Source organism: Etheostoma spectabile, unplaced genomic scaffold (assembly GCF_008692095.1).
Source record: "Etheostoma spectabile isolate EspeVRDwgs_2016 unplaced genomic scaffold, UIUC_Espe_1.0 scaffold00003132, whole genome shotgun sequence".
In the NCBI taxonomy this organism is placed as follows: domain Eukaryota; kingdom Metazoa; phylum Chordata; class Actinopteri; order Perciformes; family Percidae; genus Etheostoma; species Etheostoma spectabile.
This window is the reverse complement of record NW_022602997.1, coordinates 1-20,488: the sequence shown is the minus strand read 5'-3', so window position 1 is coordinate 20,488 and position 20,488 is coordinate 1. Positions and strand designations below refer to the sequence as shown.

The 20,488-nt window shown below is 42.2% G+C and overlaps 1 long non-coding RNA gene and 3 other non-coding genes across 4 annotated transcripts; 1 reads left to right on the top strand and 3 right to left on the bottom strand.

The window, feature by feature from the left end:
* Window positions 1–3,383: 3,383 nt before the first annotated feature.
* LOC116676414 (uncharacterized) lies at window positions 3,384–15,277 on the bottom strand. The gene is made up of 3 exons (XR_004328692.1): window positions 15,196–15,277; window positions 3,778–3,786; window positions 3,384–3,403 (listed from the first exon to the last, which is right to left on the bottom strand). It is a non-coding gene; the product is annotated as an uncharacterized LOC116676414 (long non-coding RNA).
* Window positions 7,213–7,328, bottom strand: LOC116676415 (U5 spliceosomal RNA). Its single transcript, XR_004328693.1, has one exon. It is a non-coding gene; the product is annotated as a U5 spliceosomal RNA (small nuclear RNA).
* trnak-uuu (transfer RNA lysine (anticodon UUU)) lies at window positions 9,748–9,820 on the bottom strand. The gene has a single exon. It is a non-coding gene; the product is annotated as a tRNA-Lys (tRNA).
* trnae-uuc (transfer RNA glutamic acid (anticodon UUC)) lies at window positions 13,336–13,407 on the top strand. The gene has a single exon. It is a non-coding gene; the product is annotated as a tRNA-Glu (tRNA).
* Window positions 15,278–20,488: the final 5,211 nt, after the last annotated feature.

Here is a 20,488-nt window from a genome sequence, read left to right as displayed (position 1 = left end):
TGCTCCTGCTTCTGCTTGCATATTTTTGCTGATAATCGTGCTTTTCCTCTGAGAAACTATGAGCAGCGGCTCTTGGACACTTCAAAAACACTGGACTATACATTTTTGTAGACATAGTAGGCTATTGCCATATTTTAAAATTTTTCTGCGTGAGCGTGGCCTACCAATAGCTCAAGCCTGTCCTACAGTGATTGTAGCTAAAGCTAATTAGCAGCAAGATGCCTCCTTTCTCCGTAGAAGACTACTACAAACCTTCAGAAGATTGCACTTCTGGAAACCAAGGTTCACCTCTAGAAGTGAACGTGGAAGTTAACGGATCTTGTGGAAATGACACCACTTTACCATGGACCCATAACAATGGACAGAAGTATGCTAACACACGGCTAATTAGCACCAACAAGACTACAAAGAAACAGGAGGGTGGAACTGGTAATAAATCAACAAGTGGCGGTCCTCCCTGGAACTCGTCTGGTGCGAAGCCTAAGAGTAAATCATTTTCCTGGGAAATGGGAGGACGACTAACGGGCGGGCACAGCGCCCTGAGATTTGTGATATGACGGCTGGCCTGCATTATCATCTGGGCAGAGCGCCTCTTCAACCCCTGTACCTAGTAGGACACAGCCGTGGACAGCTGCAAAAGGAAAATAAGCAACAAAATGCCCCCCCAACAACCTGGTGTGCAACTGGATACAGATTTGCTCCTCTGCTGCAAGACGCTGGACAGTCATCTGATGACCGGACTGCGTCTCATCACCACACAGCAGGGTAAGGACTGAGAGCAATTCAAAAAAGTAAAAAGCTAACAACTGGGCCTCAAACCCTGATTGTGGGTGACTCTGCTGTAAAAGATTTAAAAAACAGTAAAAAACACCAAAATACTATGTTTTCCCAAAGACATGGTGTGACTTGACCCAAAAAATCCCAGATATCGTGGCAGCACACCAACTGTGAAGAACATTATTCTGCATATAGGGTCAAATGATTGTTGTAAAGCAACAGTCTGAATTGCTGAACTGGACTTTAGGGAACTGCTTGACACAGTCCCCCCCTAAGCGCAAATGTGTTTATCAGTGGTCCTATACCGTCAGTCAGAAGAGGAGATGAGAGATTCAGCCGACTGTTTGGACTAAACAAATGGCTTTCAACTGAATGTACCGTCCACTCTCTGAAGTTCATTGACAATTTAACATTTTCTGGGAGCGCAGACATCTTTTAAAGCAGATAGACTTCCCTTAACAAGCCAGGAGTAAAGCTGTCACCTCTAATCTGCTTTACTTTCTGCGCTACACATGCTGCTCCCTCTGCCAAGGTCACAAAACAAAAGGAAGACACAACAAAGTGCGGCAGTGATCCAGCACCCCCGCCTGTGCAAAGATTTGACCATGGGAGACCAGAGAGCAGAGACACGAAACCTCCACTCCCCTCTTCACCCGTCCAGCACCCCTCAAACCTTCCCAACCCCGAACCTTCTGAGGATTCATCGCTGTCTCTACTGATGTCTCCACACACCCTTTCCCTTATTTCCCCCATCAATTATGCACCCCTTCCTACCCCCATGGCTCAACCCCGGGCAAAAGTAAAACGCCAAGCACCACTACCAGGATGTCAGAAAACTCCTTCCCCCAGACTGATAAGGACGCTTGTGTGCAAAATCTGGCAAGCACTATCTGATATGTGCCGGGCCTTGGCTGCAGGACTAGTGATACTAAGACTCTTTTCAAGACAAGCCGGGCCCTGTGGATTCAATTCTTCCTCAATTTCTGTTGTGATAGGTAATAGGAAAAGAATGGTGAATAAGCACTTAACTGCAAACTTAGCAAATTTAGCATCCATTCCTCGTCAGCTACAGCCTGTCCCAAAAAATGAAAACACACTAACACTAGCCTTACTAAACGTCAGGTCTTTGGCAGGAAAATTTTTAATCAATGATTTTATTACTAAGCACAATCTAGATTTTTATGTTTTAACTGAAACCTGGTTAGACCATAATAACAGCGCTGCTGTTCTCATCGAGTCAGCTCCCCCTAACTTCAGTTTTATGAGTGAGAATAGAGTGAATAAGAAAGGAGGTGGAGTCGCCATTTTGTTTAATGACTCATTCCACTGTACGCAAATATGTTATGGAATTTTGTTTCTTTTGAATATGTTGCTCTTCAATTAAGATCTTCCCCTCAAGCGATGTTCTAAATATCTACAGCCACCTAAATATTGTGCAACCTTCATTGATGACTTCACTGAACTGCTGTCTATTATCTGCATTAACTTTGATTGTGTAATCATTGCGGGTGATTTTAACATTCATGTTGACAGCCCCCAGGACAGGGGACCAAGAGCTGTGTTGTGTTTTTGAGAACTATGGACTGACTCAGCATGTGACGGAGCCCACCCACAATAAGGGGCACACTCTGGACTTGATTGTCTCCAAAGGTCTGAACATTTCCAAGGTTGTGGTGACTGACGTTGCTCTCTCAGATCATTCCTGGTTTTCTTTAACGGCACTATCTCTGTGCCCAAAAGTGTCCAAACAAAGATAATCAGAAAACGGTATATCACTGAAAACACCAGTGACACATTTATACGCTTTTCTCCTCCACACCAGCCCTCTCTGGGTATCAGTCAGTGAGCTTGTAGATAATTTCAACTGTAAAATTACAAATGTTATTGATGCCATTGCTCCCACTAAGGTCAAAGTTGTCTGGTAAGAAAAGATCTCCATGGAGAAATGTCCTACTGGTGAGAACAGAAAAAAGAGAGTGTAGGAAAGCTGAACGAAGGTGGCGAAAAACAAATCTCCTGGTCCATTATAACTCCTATAAAGAGAGACTTCGCATTTATAATTTGGAACTGAGGAATGCAAGAAGGTCCTTTTTCTCTGATATTATCTCTAGAAACAATAATAATTCCCGTGCTTTGTTTGCTACTGTTGATAGGTAACAAACCTCCAGTACCAGTAGCATCTGAACTTTTATCTACCAAGGTCCTGCAGCCTGCATGACTTTGCTCCTCTTCAAAGACAAAATTCAAAAGATTAGACAAACAGTCAGTGCCTCCATATCAAGTCCAGGATATGTGTTGTCACAGTGTTCAAGCAAAAATAGTTTCAATTGACAGAATTTCACACGATCAACCATACAAACCTGGAGGACATTATTCAACATCTGAAAACCTCGACCTGTTGCCTTGATGTTCTACCAACGGGACTTTTCAAAAATGTTTCCATTGTTTGACTTCTGATCTTCTACAGATTGTGAACACATCTCTCTTTCAGGTATCTTTCCACAGGCCCTGAAAACTGCAGTAATCAGCCACTCTTAAAAAAGAACAACCTAGACAAGTCACTAATGAGCAACTATAGGCCAATATCAAACCTTCCGTTTTTAAGTAAAATCATTGAAAAAGTAGTCTTTCAACAACTCAACCATTTCTTGTCACTAAGCAACAGTTTTGATACCTTTCAGTCGGGTTTCCGACACACCACAGCACTGAAAGGCTCTTGTCAAAGTCTTTAATGACATCCACCTTAACACAGATAATGGCAAAATTTCAATCTTAGTATTACTGATCTCAGTGCTGCATTTGACACGGTCGACCACGACATACTACTAGACCGATTGGAAAACTGCGTTGGCCTTTCTGGCTCAGTACTAAACTGGTTGAATCCTACCTAAAGAATAGGGATTACTTTGGTCTATAGGTAATTATGCATCTGAGCGTACAAATATGACGTGCGGAGTTCCGCAAGGCTCCATTCTGGGGCCTCTTCTGTTTAACATCTACATGCTTCCACTGGCTCAGATTATGGAGAAAACAAAATAAGTTACCATAGTTATGCGGACGACCACAAATTTACATAACCTTATCGCCAGGGGACTATAGTCCAATACAAAAACTGACTAAGTGCATCGAACAAATTAACGGCTGGATGTGCCAGAACTTCTGAAATTAAATGAAGGAAAAACTGAGGTGGTTGTTTTTGGAGCAGAGAGGAACGATTAAAAGTCTGCGCTCAGCTTCAACAACAATGTTAAAAACAACAGACAAAGCCAGAAATCTTGGTGTAGTCATGGACTCAGACCTGAACTTTAACAGCCACATTAAGACAATTACAAAGTCAGCCTACTATCACCTTAAGAATATATCAAGGGTTAAAGGACTTATGTGTCAACAGGATTGGAAAACTTGTCCATGCCTTTATCTTCAGTAGACTTGACTACTGTAACGGGGTCTTTACAGGTCTCCCTAAAAAATCAATCAGACAGCTGCAGCTGATTCAGAACGCTGCTGCTCGAGTCCTCACTAAGACCAAGAGACTGGATCACATCACTCCAGTTCTGAAGTCTTTACACTGGCTTCCTGTGTCTCAAAGAATTGATTTCAAAGTACTCTTGCTAGTTTATAAATCACTTAACGGTTTAGGTCCAAAATATTGCTGATCTGCTACTACACTATGAACCACCCAGACCTCTCAGGTCATCTGGGACAGGTCTACTTTCTGTCCCCAGAGTCAGAACTAAACAGGGTGAAGCAGCTTTCAGTTTCTATGCTCCTCATATCTGGAATAAACTCCCAGAAACCTGTAGATCCGCTGCTACTCTCAGTTCTTTTAAATCAAGGCTGAAGACCTTTCTATTTGATGCTGCCTTTCTTTAAATGACTAATCATTTCTTTAAATTTCTTATGCTGCACTGTAAATTTTATTCTTGTGTTTTATGTTTCTCTTTGTTTTTAACTGTCTATTCATGTGTTTTACCGGTTTTTAATGCTTGTGATTTTTAACTGTTTTTACTTGTGTTTTATCTGTTTAACTGATTTTGTGTAAAGCACTTTGAATTGCCTTGTTGCTGAAATGTGCTATACAAATAAAGCTGCCTTGCCTTGCCTTGCCTTAAACCCTGTCCACTTCCGGGTTAGGCCCCAGTCCGAGTACAGATACAGATACAGATAATGCTGTACTCGCTCATCCCTACCAGGTACTTTAAGATCAAAGGGTAAGATCTGTAAATGTCTCTGATAAATTGCAATTCTATTCTCCTACACAGTATTATATTTTTTATGTTAACAATACATTGCAGTTCTAGTGTTATTTGTGGTCGGTTCTGCTTTTATTTTGAAAGCGCCATTTTCTTCTTCTTGTATTTTGTTTGACGCTACACTTCCGGTCATACTCTCTTCACAATGTGTTGCTCACGCATCGTAAGAGTGGTAAAAACTTGTAAGTTATTAATCATTCATCCATTTGAATTTTGTAAAGAAAAGGTTCGCATTGTGATTTACTTTATTATTCTTGTTGTTCGCACATGGTATTTCTAAGAGCTCCAACTGTGAGAATGTGTCAAGCTAGAGAGCATGCAAGTTAATGGAGGGAAACTCGTTGATTAGCGCCCTCGGAGAGCGGAATAAGGTACGATTAATATGTGAATATGATTAATATTTTAATTGTTTGTGAATCAACATTGAAACATTTTGTACTTGTGTTTTCTGTAGTTTTCACGGTGTTCATGATACAAATGGTGCCTGGTGCTCCTTAAGAAGAAGAATTAAAGTGACACCCGTTTGAAACTCTCTGCGTCTGTGTCCATAAATCCGAGGGGCCGCTACAAGATCTTCAATCTTCTGAGGTATGATCCCATCCAGAACCGTGCCATAACTGCAGTCTTAGGATTTCTGGATGGGGCTGTGGCTGCTGTTATGTGTATAGCTGTAAATCTGCTCCCCTTTCCCTCCTTTCTCCTTTGGCTTCTTTGTCACTCTTCTTTGCACTCGGTCCCACTTGGACCCCCACAGGAAATTAAAAATGGCTCGTTCCAGGTGTAAAATCCCTTTTTTGGGTGGGATTCTTGCCAGTTGATCTGCGAGTTTATGTGAATGTTTTGCAAAATCTAAAGAAATACCCTCCAGGGGGTCCTGTGTTATCATATAAATAAAAATGGAAAGTGCGTACATATGTATTAGGTCCCTTCAATAGCTCAGTTGGTAGAGCGGAGGACTGTAGAGGTATAAAGCTGAAATCCTTAGGTCGCTGGTTCAAATCTGGCTCGAAGGATCCCTCTTTTCCAGAGTTTCTCTTTCCCCCACAAGTAAAATGAAAAAACACTGCATAAACTTTTCCACCATGTGTTCATTTAAATATGGGTACACCTACATGTAGGGCTACGAGATTGCAATATAAGCCTATATATTAATATTAGGATTATACATAAGTTAAGGATGCATAAAATAAATAAACTTCAACTGGGATTTTTTTTTTTAAAGGGATTTTTTTTTTTTGCTAGCTCTGGAGGGAACTACTAGAACTGTTGGGCCCTTGTAAATTACAGAGTGTGGTATAGACCTACTCCAACTGTGAAGGGTCTCGAGATAACTCTTGATACTATATTGATACTATAAATTTAATTGAATTTAATTGAGTCAGTATGGACTTGGGGTACAGCACGTAACAGGAGAAGGAGAAGTCATCAGTTGGGCCTGTGCCTCGAGGAATGGGGGTATTCATATGACTAGGAGGGGTGGATTCATTTAGACTAACATATTCTCCATCACCCAGCCAGGTTTCAGTAAAACAAAATAAATCAATATCATAATCTGATATTAAATCATTCATCATCTTGCTCAAGGTGAAGGATTAAAGACCCAGTTACTTTAACATCAGAGGGTAAGGTCTTCAATCTTCTGAGGTATGATCCCATCCAGAACCGTGCCATAGCTGCAGTCTTAGATTTCTGGATGGGGCCGTGGCTGCTGTTATGTTTTTAGCTGTAAATCTGCTCCCTAAAGACAATAACAAGTCCGGCACTCCCTTCCCTCCTTTCTCCTTTGCCTTCTTCATCACTCTTCTTTGTACTCGTTCCCACTTGGACCTTTACAGGAAATAAAAGATGGCTTGTTCCAGGTCTAAAATCACTTTCTGGGTGGGATAAAAACAGAGCTGATGAGTAAAAGCAAAGGTAAAATCACTGCCTTGATGATTAAAACCATTGCTTCTAGTGTTAGTCCTCTAAGTCTCCAGTATCCTACTCTCTGACTAACTTTCCCTACTGTGTCTGGCCAATTTGTTTCCCACACCCTTCCCAATGAAATTTTTTGATCGGTCCTGGTCACAGTCAGGGGGAGTCCTGTCGCTGTCCATGGCCCATGAAAATAATCTTGCTTCTATTATTTAGCTGCTGTTAAGACTCTGAGTCTTGTTAAGGGTAGTATAAAGAAGTACAAAAGGCTCGGCCAAACAGCAAAGCCCACCTAAAATAGTTTCAACTCATCGGCGTTCCCCTCCAAGGAAGTCTTTAGTAAAAGGCAAAAGACTTGTGTGTTATGAAGAGAAACCAGAGTGAGTACAGCCGTCTGCTCGAGAGCAGCTGAAAACCCTAGTTGACCCAGTCCAAACCATCACGGTAAGCCTCACTGGGTGTCCAAACTAAAATGATAAGAGGCAACTTGGTAGACTCCTTACTGATGTTTATATCTGTACTCACAATGCCCTGTTTTTAAAACGCCAGCCAGTCACAAGTCTTGTGAACAATCAATGGTTGAGTTCACATAAAAGATAGTTGCAAGGTCTACCAAATGTTTAACTTTACAACCCGTAAATTGTTGGAACCTTGGTCCTTCCCTCAAAATGTGAATTACAGATTGTCCAGTCCCTGGCCTTGTAAAGCAGAGCAGAGTGGAGCAGTGGAAGCGTGCTGGGCCCATAACCCAGAGGTCGATGGATCGAAACCATCCTCTGCTAATTCTTATACTTAGTATCAAGTCTGTTAACATTTAATGTCTCCACCTGGTGAAGAGTAAACTTAAAGCATTAAGTTTATTTCAACCATAAAAATGGAATCTTGTGTGCTCATACTTGCTGTAACACCCATAAAAACTGCAGCGTAATACAATTACTACACTACAGTGCTTGTTGTGCGTTCTGATAGTCTGAGGTATAAAAGAGAGAGCATACCGCTTAGTTTGTGTCACAGGAGGTCTTAGTCTAGCCCTACGTTCTATAACCCTGCCAGTCAGATTACCACAGGAGGTAACATCTTCTGCAGCTCTTTTAAAGACTCTACCATAATACCTGCTGGAGATGCCAGGTCCTCATACATGTAAAGCATGCGCTCTACCACTGAGCTACATCCCCTGAAGAATTTCGGATTTTTTTTTTCCTTTTTCTGAGATAGACTTAGGCTGAATCCCATTTCTCCATCTTACCCCTACCCCTTGGCCCTTACCCCTACCCCTTGGCCCTTGAAACCAAGGGGTAAGGGGTAGGGGTGAAAACATACCCCTATGAAATGGGACACCACTTGGTGACACCATGCAGTATTGATCACAAACCTCCAAGATGCCGTCTCTGTCTGTTGATTGTGTGGGTTTGGACAACAGTGTCATATGGATTTGAATATTTATATATTTAATGTTCACTTTGGTAGTGCAGAGGCAGATGTTCTTATCTGTGTAGTACTTAGGTCTGTTTGCAATACATATGTGTATACACATGTATCATGTATACATACATATACACCCTGTATACATGGTGTATACATACATATACACCCTGTATACATGGTGTGTGTATATCTGTTTCAGTTATCACCGTTTTGAATGTCATTGATGTTCACAAAAACATTTTGTTGACAAAAATCTGTCTTTATTGGTGATAAATTGAACATAACAGGCAAAAACGTTACATAAAATAATGTTACAGAACCATTATCAACTATTAGAACCATAACTAACATGTCGCACACAATAAAAGGCTTCAAATGTGTAAAACTAAAAAATACAAACAAGACCACAAACAAACAAATTAACTACAGCTATTCTGATATTCCAGACCAGTCTGGAACCTTTTGGCCAGTAACCCCCCCTCACATATCATCAGTGTCCCGTATCAAAACCAACAACAACATACAAGTGCATGAACAATGAACAGGAATTAATTACAGATGATTACAATAATACAGTAGGCTACCAATGCAATAATGAATGGGTACAACATGAACATATGAATTAGGAAACGTCTGCTGGTTTTCAGCCCGAAAGTGGATCAGCTGCTGTGTCCTCCTGTGTGATACAGGGCGGTATATGTTAGGCACGTAGCGATGTATCGTAGACCGTTAATATATATATATAGCTATACAATCTATGCGATGTATACAGTCCATTCAAGGCAGAAATATGTGGGACTGTTGTGCAAATCAACGTTAGCGTTAGCGATTAGCGTTAGCGATTAGCGTTAGCGATTAGCGTTAGCATTGCAAGCTAGCGATTTTTAAAAAGTTTCAGTTAGGAACATGGTTGCAAGTACACATGTACAGGACTGCATAGACCACAAAACAAGACTGTCGTAACTTTTTAATCAATTATTTAAGCCTAAAGTACTTACATTCATGTGTCTCTCTCGTCGACGGGCAGCCATTGATGCCTGTGTGTTTTCTAGTGAGGTCGCGTCCACACTAGGTTTCAAGGGCTATACAGCACTTGGTCTATCCCCTACCCCTAGCTCGTAATACGTATTGGACCAGCACTAGGTCCCGCGTGAACGCGCAAAAGCTAGGGGAAGGGGTAAGGGGTAGGGGTAAGGGGAAGGAATGGGATTCAGCCTTAGACTTACCAGCAACATTGTTATGATACAAACCTGCTTGAAAAACAGTCACAATTCTTTTTAAAGACTTGTGCATGGAACACACATGATATGATAGTGTCTGAATTTGTCCATACAGGCATGTCAAATGGACAACTCATCTAGCAGAATGTGCAACTCTACGCCTGAACAGGGACTTGAACCCTGGACCCTCAGATTAAAAGTCTGATGCTCTACCGACTGAGCTACCCAGGCTTCTAAAACAGAGGACTGTGGGAAAAAAATCTCCTGAACTACAAATTAAAGTGCAAGTAAATGAAGACCAAAAAGCTGTTGCCATGATCACGGTCTTCTAGACAGCAGGAGGGTAGACCACGATTTGCACAATGCCTGAGAACACCAATTGTTATTGCACAAACTGGTTGAAAATTGGCTAAATTGACCAAAACGGTTAAAAAGCTCAAAGTCCCAACTCATCATGGCCACTAGCAGACTGTGAACATCCTGCAAACCTGCATGACAGATGATGTTAGCAAGCACTTCATACATATCACACAATCAAGCTGTTGACTGATCAGGGACTTGAGCTGTGGTATTCTTTGTCGCTGAAAACGTTGATAACCTATTGCAATTTGTGGACAAATAAACTTTATTGCTGGTGAGTACAATAAAACAACTCTCCCTCTTGATCCGCTTCCTCTTGACGGGAAAAATCCACCAGATGACTTGCCATCCAAGCAGGGAGATCAGTACAGAGATTTGGGTGCTAACAAGATGGATGTAGGTTGGCCATTGTTCATTTAGAGATAGCACCCACATTGTTATGATGCAAACCTGCATGAAAAACAGCCACATTTCTTTTTAAAGACTTGTGCAGTTTACGTACATGATACAACAGTGTCTGAAAGTGTTCAGAATTGGCAATGTGTACAACTCATCCAGCTCATCCAGAACTCGGACAATTTTGCTCAATTTGGCCTTAATTGTTTCTGGACATCTGTTCTTTTTAAACAGTTAAAAAGCAGGCCGGTTAGCTCAGATTGTTTGAGTGTGGTGCTAAAAATGCTAAGCACCGGCAGACACTTTAGGGGTACTAAAATCGCCAAACCCTACGCCCAAAATAATCTGTATCCACCTTTTGTATGCACAAATCGGCCATTAACGCAAAAACAAGTCTCAATCTCTATAGCTCTGCTTTCCATGTCTTTTGTAGCAAGGCCAAAAACATACAGTTGTAAGGTTGTCTGCTCAGTAAGTGCAATATGAGTCACAGGTAACTGATGTGCCTAGCATTCAATCTATTTCCTTCAACAAAAGCAAACTGGCCACCTAATTAGTCTGCCTTTCTTACAAATGTTACCTCGCTCCTAATTTTCAGCTAAACCGTGGAAATTCAAATTTGGAAATATTACTTTTTCTTTTGCAACCATGTGGCATAATGGACAAGGCGTCTGACTTCGGATCAGAAGATTGAGGGTTGAAGTCCCTTCGTGGTTAGAAACTCCTGTCTACCTCCGGAAACAGAATGGGAGCATGTAGCATCTTGGTTTGGACTCTATAGCTATGCTTTCCGTGTCTTTTTTGCAAACCGAAAACATATGCAGTCCCTACAAACCATACACAACCAGGTAGCCCATCCAGAACTGGCCCAATTTTGCTTGATTTCGCCTGGTTTGTTTCCGGAAATCTTTCTTTTTCAAACACTTAAAAAACAGGCCAGTTATCTCAGATGGTTTGAGTGTGGTGCTCATAATGCTAAGCACCGGCAGACACTTTAGGGGTACTAAAATCACCAAACCCTACACTTAAGATCATCTGTTTCCATTTTTTGTTTGCACAAATAGGACATTTACGCAAGTGAAGAAGTTCTTGTATCTCAAAGGCATATGAGGTTGCATACAGATGGAGAGAAGGAGGAGGAGAGAGGTACCTAGTGCATCATGGGAAGTCACCCGGCAGTCTAGGCCTATAGCAGCACAACTAAGGGATGGTTCAGGACTCACCCGAGCCAGCCCTACCTATAGGATTTATCAAAGAGGAAATTCTTAAGCCTGCTCTTACATGTGGAGATGGTGTCTGGCTCCTGAACCCAAACTGGAACCTGGTTCCACAGGAGAGGAACGCTCTGGCTCCCATTCTACTTTTGGAAAACTTCTTCTTGACTTACCTTTTCCCACATCCTCTGAACGTTTAGCTAACTAAATGACTTAAGTTGGCCAATAATTGTTGCTTTTTCATCTTCGTTGTGATTATTGTCACCTGTGCCTTCAATATCATATCATATCAATATTATGTGGATATTATGAATTATGAAATATTATGAATATTATGAAATAAACTGTCAAGCAAACACTTGCAACACTTTTAGAGGTTCCATGGTGTAATGGTTAGCACTCTGGACTCTGAATCCAGCGATCTGAGTTCAAATCTCGGTGGAAACTGTTTTTAAGCCACAGTACAGGTGAAAAAGATCAACCTTTCAACTTTCCACATCTAGTTTAAAGTAAGCTTACAGGTTTAATGTCCTTGTCCACCATAATAATTAGGGATCACTGAAGTTGGAGCTTGTGTTGCTGCAGTCAGAGTTTACAGTGCTCATCCTGAATGGGCCAGTATAGTGCATCAGAATTGCTTGTTGAATGGTCTATTAGCTTTGGAACCCCCCTTTCCCCACAGCATTCAATTGTCAGATATGGGTGGGTGAGTGGGCTCTGTGTCCAACCCTTTGTGTAAAAAAAACTAAAGAAGTCTCTTGGATGAGGGACAAAACTTCTGCGGAGGACCTTTCACCAAGTCCAGTTGCCCTTGGCCTAGTTGTGAACTTTTGGGATAATAGCATGGATCAGGAACCAAAACGGACACATCTGGACTCAAAATACCGTGCAATGTATTGCCATTGTCAAGCACATGGCCACCCTGGTGACTTTCTTCCATGTCTCCATGAACGCCCATATATTTGGGCTGACAGTTGAAAACCTTCCCTTGTTAACTATGACATGGATGACTGAGAACCTACAATAGAGTGACATGTTTAATTTAGTATATTATAATTTTTGAGACAGGTCCTACTGAACATCTGTTGAATCAGTCAGGATGGCTGAACGGTCCAATGCGCTGCGTTCAGGTCGTAGTCTCCACATGAGGCATGGGAATTCAAATCCCACTTTTGACAACTAGTGTTTTCATCTGGAACTAATGTCTGAGACATGATATTGGGAATAAAGTACTTAGAAATTATTTTTATTTAAGAAGACATGAATGTGCGCAAAAAGCGCAATTGCAAGTTAAGCTTTTTGTGAGAATCTTTATTGTCAACACATGTAAAGTTACCATGTGTTTGAACACAGTAGACATATCTACTGCAGTATTCAGTGTCTGTGGCAAGTCCTTTAAAACCTGTTCTTGACTTGCTTTTTCCCACATCCTCTGAACGCTTAGCTAACTAAATGACTTACAGTATGTGAGTGTCAAGTAATGTTATTGTTGGATTCAGGTCCAAATTTTGACATTTTAGTGTAATGCAAAGGTGCGTAACAGATTGCTTTCTACTTACCTGGAGCGATGCAGAGCAGGGGGGGCCAACTAGTCAAGGAACAGCAAGAGACTTGGTATTTAAGAATACAAACTGACTATGTGACAGATGTGCAATCTGTCATGTCCTTCCTTCTGAAGCACTAGCCAGGCGCCATTCCTCGCCTAAAACAACATGAGTCATTCCAGTAAGTGAAAAGGAAACTCACATCTACAAAGATAAAGTTGCTAGGAGAGGCTCCTTGATGGTCTAGTGGCTAGGATTCGGCGTTTTCACCGCCGCGGCCCGGGTTCAATTCCCAGTCAGGGAATGGTCAAGAGTTGACAGATTCAGGTGTAATATTTATATTATATCAAAATCAGAAATACTTTCTGGATCCCTGAAGGGAAACTCTGGAAAAGAGTACTCCTTTGAGCCAGCGACCCTAAGGATTTCATTACAACTCTACAGTCCTCTGCTCTACCAACTGAGCTACCGAAGGGCAATAATGTAGATGAATGCACTTCCCATTCTTGTGAATGTGATAACACAGGACCCCCTGGAGGGAATTTCTGAATCGTCAGGGGCTGTAGCTCAGTAATAGAGCACACTTCACAGTCTCAATGCCCAGATGTGTTGCAAGATTTGAAGTGAACATTGTATTGCCCAGTGATGGTGGTATGGTGGTGAGCATAGCTGCCTTCCAAACAGTTGACCTGGGTTTGATTCCCAGCCATCACAGTAGCTTTCTTTGAGTGATGTTACTTGCTTTATTTTACAAGAAGTCAGCAGAAAGGTTACTTGCTCAACCTGGTTTGATAAAACATTAGATCTCTTTGGGCTGCACAATTATGGCCAAAGAGATAATCACGATTATTTTGATCAATATGGAGATTATCACAATTATTTGTTGATTTTCTAGTCCAAAGTGCTGGAAAGGAAGGTTTCACCACCGTAAAACCTCAGGTTAACAAGGAACAATCCCAGCAAGGTGATGGATGGATGATTCTAGTTACTTCACCAAGTTCAGGCCAAATGCCACAGCTGTAAGACATCACATTGGTTGGCTTCCAGCTATGTAATATATGCAAATGGCAGAGGTGGGATTTGAACCCACTCAATCTGACATCAAGTTGGAATAATTTATCATTAGAAGCGTTAGATTTGCATTCCATACTAAAAATGTCAAGCTGAGAAAATGAGAAAGAAAACATAACAGTTACAAGAAAAATGAGATTTATTAAAAACCATCATACCAAAATACACATGTAGGTGATCATTTTACCAAACTATGTCTATTTGCACGTTCAAAGTTCTCCTAAATTCACCAAAAGTTAGCATTTGCATTTTTAAACATGACATTTCAGAAAAGTAGTAATCCAAAAATCTGTAAAATGTCTCTGTGTTAATGTAAGTAATTAACTGGGGAAGTTTCCTGTTGATATGTGTTAGTTCATTAATTAGACCCTTTTCTCCTATAATAACCAGATGTTAATGTTATGTTATGTATAATCCAGATGTTCAAAGGCCGTTTTCTCTAAATGGGTTTTTCTCAGACTGAGCCAAAAATCTCCACTTCAGCAGCACTTCCATGCACCCAACTTTCCAGTTTCACTCCAATCTATATTATGAAGGTTATTACAGAGGGGGGTGTTCACATATCATTCAGAAACTGATTTATGGAACATTTCATGTCTAAAAACTTGTCAACAGGTGTTTTTGTGATTGATGCAGTGATGAAAGGAGATTTCCAAAATCCTGTCTGGAAAAACTCTAAAATGTCAACAAAATAAAAGAAGAATTTAGAACAATTTACAATTTTCAGATTTCTCTTCTGGAAATGTCTGTCTCTGTCTCTGTGTCTTTGTCTCTGTGTGTCTCTGGCTCTGTATGTCTCTTTGTGTCTGTCTCTGTGTGTCTCCGTGTGTCTCTGCAGGTCAACCCCTCCCAGCACAGCTGTGAACCTGCAGACACACCTGTCTGACCATATATGGACTTCTCTCTACAGGTTAAATAACAGATCTCAACTGAGCTCATTGAGAGCTTGTTGATAAAAGCCAAAAAAATAGAAAAAAACACAAAATGTGGAAACACATGAAAAACATAAAAATAGAATGACAACAATCAGCTGTCAGCACAAACATGGAGACTAAATAAGACGAAGAGTTAAAACTCAGAATTTAACCCTAAATGACTTCTGTTGATAATAATAATAATAATACATTTTATTTAACAGCGCCTTTCTAACACTCAAGGACGCTTTACAGAGAAAAAGACAGATATAGGGAACATAAAAGTGTAAGTAGTAATAACAGAACAGATAAAACAAAAAACAAAACAAACAAAACAACAAACAAAACAAAACAGGAACAGTGTATTTACAGATAAGCGAGCTGGAAAGATGGGTTTTTAGTCTAGTTTTGAACAGAGGGAGAGAGTTGATGTTGCGGAGGTCGGGTGGGAGTGAGTTCCAGAGCTGGGAGCAGAGCGGCTGAAGGCTCTGGTCCCCACGGTGATGAGTCGAGCATGGGGGACAGTGAGGTGGAGGGAGGAGGAAGATCTGAGGGAGCGGGAGGGGACGGCAATGTGTAGGAGTTCTGATAGATATGGAGGGTCAAGGTTATGGATGGCTTTGAAAGTATGGAGAAGGATTTTAAATTGTATTCTGAATTGAACCGGGGAGCCAATGGAGCTGCTGAAGAACGGGGTTATATGATGAAATGAGGGGGGTTCTGGTGATGACACGAGCTGCTGAGTTCTGAAGAAGTTGAAGTTTATGGAGGGATTTTTGAGGAAGGCCAAAAAGGAGAGAGTTACAGTAGTCAAGGCGGGAGGTGACGAGGCTGTGGATAAGGATGGAGGCAGTGTGAGTGGTAAGGGACGGACGGAGGCGGTTATTTTGCGTAGGTGTAAGTATGCAGACCGGCAGATATTATTTATGTGTGACTGAAGGAGAGGGAGGAATCGAGGATGACGCCCAGACTCTTGACCTGAGGGGAAGGGGAGACCAAGGAGTTGTCGATTGGTAGAGAGAAACTATTGATTTTGGATAGGGTGGACTTGGTGGCTACGAGGAGGAGTTCGGTTTTATCACTGTTTAGTTTAAGGAAGTTTGCGGTGAACCAGTCTTTTATTTCAAGTAAGCAGTTAGTAAGGGACAAGGGGGGGAGCGAGGAGGTGGGTTTGCTGGATAAATAGAGCTGGGTGTCGTCTGCGTAACAATGAAATGAATGTTGAATTTGCGGAAGATATTGCCAAGGGGAAGTAGGTAGGTGATGAAAGGAGGGGGCCAAGAACTGAACCTTGAGGACGCCAGTAGTAACAGGGGAAGGGTGGGATGTGAAAGATTTGAGTTGAATAAACTGAGTGCGGTCGGAGAGATATGAGCGGAACCAGTCAAGAGGGGTGTGAGAGATGCCGAGGGAAGAAAGTCTATTGAGGAGAATGGAGTGAGAAATGGTATCAAAGGCCGCACTGAGATCGAGGAGGATGAGGATGGAGATGAGTCCGGAATCAGCAGCTGTGAGGAGATCATTGGTGATTTTTATAAGGCAGTTTCAGTACTATGGGAGGGGCGAAAACCAGACTGGAAAGGTTCATAAAGACAGTTAAGGGTAAGAAAAGCATGGAGTTGAACAGACACTATTTTTTCAAGAATTTTAGAAATAAGGGAAGATTTGAGATAGGACGAAGATTATATAGTTGGTTGGGTCTGAGCCAGGTTTTTTCAGAATCGGTGAGACGGATGCGTTTTGAAAAGTGAGGGGACAATACCAGAGAGAGAGAAGAATGAATAATGGTAGTTATGAAGGAGATGAGGGAAGTGAGACAGGTTTTGACCAGAGCTGTGGGGAGGGGGTCAAGAGAACAGGTTGAGGACTTGGATTTACGAATGAGATCAGAAATTTCGGAGGGGGTGGGCAGTAGAAAGCAACAAAATGACTGGCTATTGGGGAGGGGCAAAGGTGGAGGGGAAGGCAAGGGGGTCAAATGTAATTGCTGGTGATGGAGTTGATTTTTTCATTAAAAAAGACAACCAGTGAATTACAAGTTTCAACTGAGTACATGTGAGAAGGCAGAGAATCAGGGGGATTAAAGGTTTTATGGATTATTGAAAAGAGAGACCTGGAGTTTCCTTCGTTGGAGCAGATGAGGTCAGAATAGAAGATTGATTTAGTTACGGCTATTGAGTTTGAGTAATGAGAAGATGAGATTTATACATTTCTTTGTGAATGGAGAGACCAGTTTTTTTATAGAGGCGTTCAAGTTGGCGACCCTTGGCTTTCATGAGGCGGAGCTCAGGTGAAAACCAAGGGCAGAGCGGAAAAGGACACAGATGGGTTTTGAGAGGGGCAAGGAAGTTGAGAATATTGCAAAGTCCAGATTATAATGGGTGACAAGGTGGTCTGGAGAGGAAAAATCAGGAATAGGCAAATTGTCAATGTGGGAGGATAGGATGTCTGTATTTATGTTTTTGATATTACGAAAAGAGATCTGGCGGACTGGCTTGATTACAGAGAGAGACAAAGAGATATTGAAGGACAAAAGAAAATGATCCGAAATGTGAACATCATCAGCAGAACAGTTGGAGGGGATTAAGCCAGAGCAGCAGATTAAATCCAGTGAATGTCCTTTTATGTGTGTGGGGAAGTCAACATACTGATGGAATCCAGAACTGTCAAGACGGAAGTAAAGTCTTTGGTGAGTGGGAGATTTATATTGTCAATGTGAATATTAAAATCACCAAGGAGAATGACATTAGAGAGAGAGAGTAGAGAGGTGGGTAAGTAGTATGGAGAATTCGTTTAAAAAGTCGCTGTGTGGTTTGGGGGGGCGGTAGACTGTGGCAATACTGTGGGAGTAGGACCAGGCAATTTAAAAACAAAGCATTCCATAGAGCGGAAAAACTGGAGTGGAAACTGGCAACATCTTCCACTTCTCGCGATAGAGCAGCGCGAGACCTCCCCGCGGCCAGAGCCACGAGGATGAAATGATAAACAAACCAGGTGGAGTGGAGGCGTTGAGCTGAGAGAAGTCGCTGGGTTGTTGCCAGGTCTCCGTGAGACAGAGGAAGTCCAGCTTACGGTCAGTGAGGAGATCCTGGATGAGCTGACCTTGTTTGTGAGAGAGCGGACATTCAGGAGACAAAAGTTTGACAGCAGAGTGTTGAAGCCGGGGCGGGGCTTGCTACCCTAGCCAGTTAGCAAGCGAACCGCGGTCAGCGGCCCGGGAAGAGCATCGGCGGGAACGGCGAGAAGTGGACCAGAATGATGTTATTGGATTGGAGTCGTCAGGTGGAAATTCCGGCGAGATCCGCGGTGGATGTATCTCCGGCGGGGAAGGAGCGCGATCTCAGGGTGTAGCTGAAGATCTAGCGGGGGAGGCACAGCACAGAAGCCCGCGGAGCAGGAGGAGATCAGCCGCTGAATACTGGGTCAGGCCTGCCCCAGGTTGATGTACAATTGAAAGGACAGTCCAGAGAAGGATAACCAAGTGTAACACTTGGAAGCCACATAATGAACGGCAGCGGGGGACGCGGAGAGCAGCGGCTGCAAAACGCGCCAGCGTCCACTTCCGACTTACACACTCAGCAGAGAATCCAGAAAACCAGAACAAGACCAAAAAAAACCCTAGTCCAGCACAGAGCGGCTAAGTGAAAGTGGTTGGAAGTGGAGGAGAGTCATGGTTTCCGAGATGCTGTAGAAGGACAGAATACCTGCACTGGGATCCAGGTCCACTCCTACTCTGGAGGACTCAGGAGCTGAGACGGGAGTTTGGATTTGTTGTACTAAAAATATAACTGTTGTTGAACAATTTAACACCCAAGATTTGTACATAAAACCAAATCTACTTTCATCCGACCCCCCACTCTCCTTATATTCTTGTAGTGACTGCTACATAAACTCTCCCTCATCTCCACCTCCAGGTAACAACGTCCAGTCAGACTCTCTCTACCAGGACCTGAGACCTACAAAAATATAAAAGAATTGGTGACTTCTTACTGTATGATACGTTGCTTTCTGTTCCATCAGATAATAACAGATATGTGAATACTGTGTTTGGATCCAGTGTGATTTCATTCAATTTATTATTTGATAACAATTTCCTATTATGTTAATTTATCGATAATAACGACAGATTTCTGTTAACCAAAATGTTTTTGTAAACATCCATGCCATTCAAAACAGGGATAACTGAAACAGGGGTCTGAAACAGACCCTTGGTTTCAAGGGCAAAGGGGTATGGGTAAGATGGAGAAATGGGATCAGCCTTACCCTCTGCAGGTAAAATAACAGATCTAAACCAAGTCATTCAGAGCTTCTGGGGCTCCCCAAATGATTTCTCAAACAAAACAAAATGTCATCACTTCTAAAACCCACTACAAGCAAAAACTCCAAAATAATTTACAAAAACTTTAGAAAAGAAAAGAAATGTGAAGAAAGTGTCAAAAAATTTAGAAAAGCCACAAAAAAAAAGAAAACCAACACGGAACGTGGAAACACATGAAAACTAGAATGACAGACAATCACGCTTCAGCAGTAACCATGGAGACTTAATAAGACGAAGAGTTTAATTAACCCGTAAATGACTTCGTCTACTTCACTTTACACAACTCAGCAGAGGGCTCCATACCAATCAAACCCTAGTCCAGCATAGAGGGGCTGAGTGAAAGTGGTCTGGACTCTGTGGAGGAGAGTCACTGGTTTTAGAGGGAACGCTGTAGAAGGACAGAATACCTGCTCTGTGATCCAGGTACACTCTACTCTGGAGGACAAAAACCTGGGACGGGAGTTTGGAATGTCTGACCAAAATGCATAACTGTTGTTGTCACAATCTAAGCCCCCAGATTGTCATTGAAAACCAAATTCACATTCCCACCCCCCCGCGCTCTGCTGATATTTTGTATGTGACTGCTAAATAAATCCTCCCCCTCTCATCTCCACCTCCCAGTAACAACGTCCAGTCAGACTCTCTCTATCAGGACCTGATTCTCTTCAAGGAATCTGTCTGGGTGACTAGAACAAGACTGTTCTTGTCTCATTAATGTTGCTTTCCTGTTCCCCTCAGATAATAACAGATATGTGTTTGCTGTGTTTGGATCCAGTGTGATTTCACGTGAATATTGTAAGAATCAGCTCTGGGATTGGGCTCTGGTTGAGGCAGAGTAAAAAACGTCCACTTTAGTCCCTGTCAGTGAGACGTTGTCCCCCTTCTCTCTCAGGACGTCCTGTAGTTTATCTCTGAGCTCTGGACGCCGGCCGCTGTCACGTCCTCAAAGCAGCTCAGAGGACGGATCTGGATGCTGGATGTGATGGCTGAGTGGTGCAGTGAGGGGTAGTTGTAGAGAAAACTGTTGTGATCCTCTGTGTGTGAGAGCTTCTTCAGCTCAGCGTCTTTCCTCTTCAGCTCAG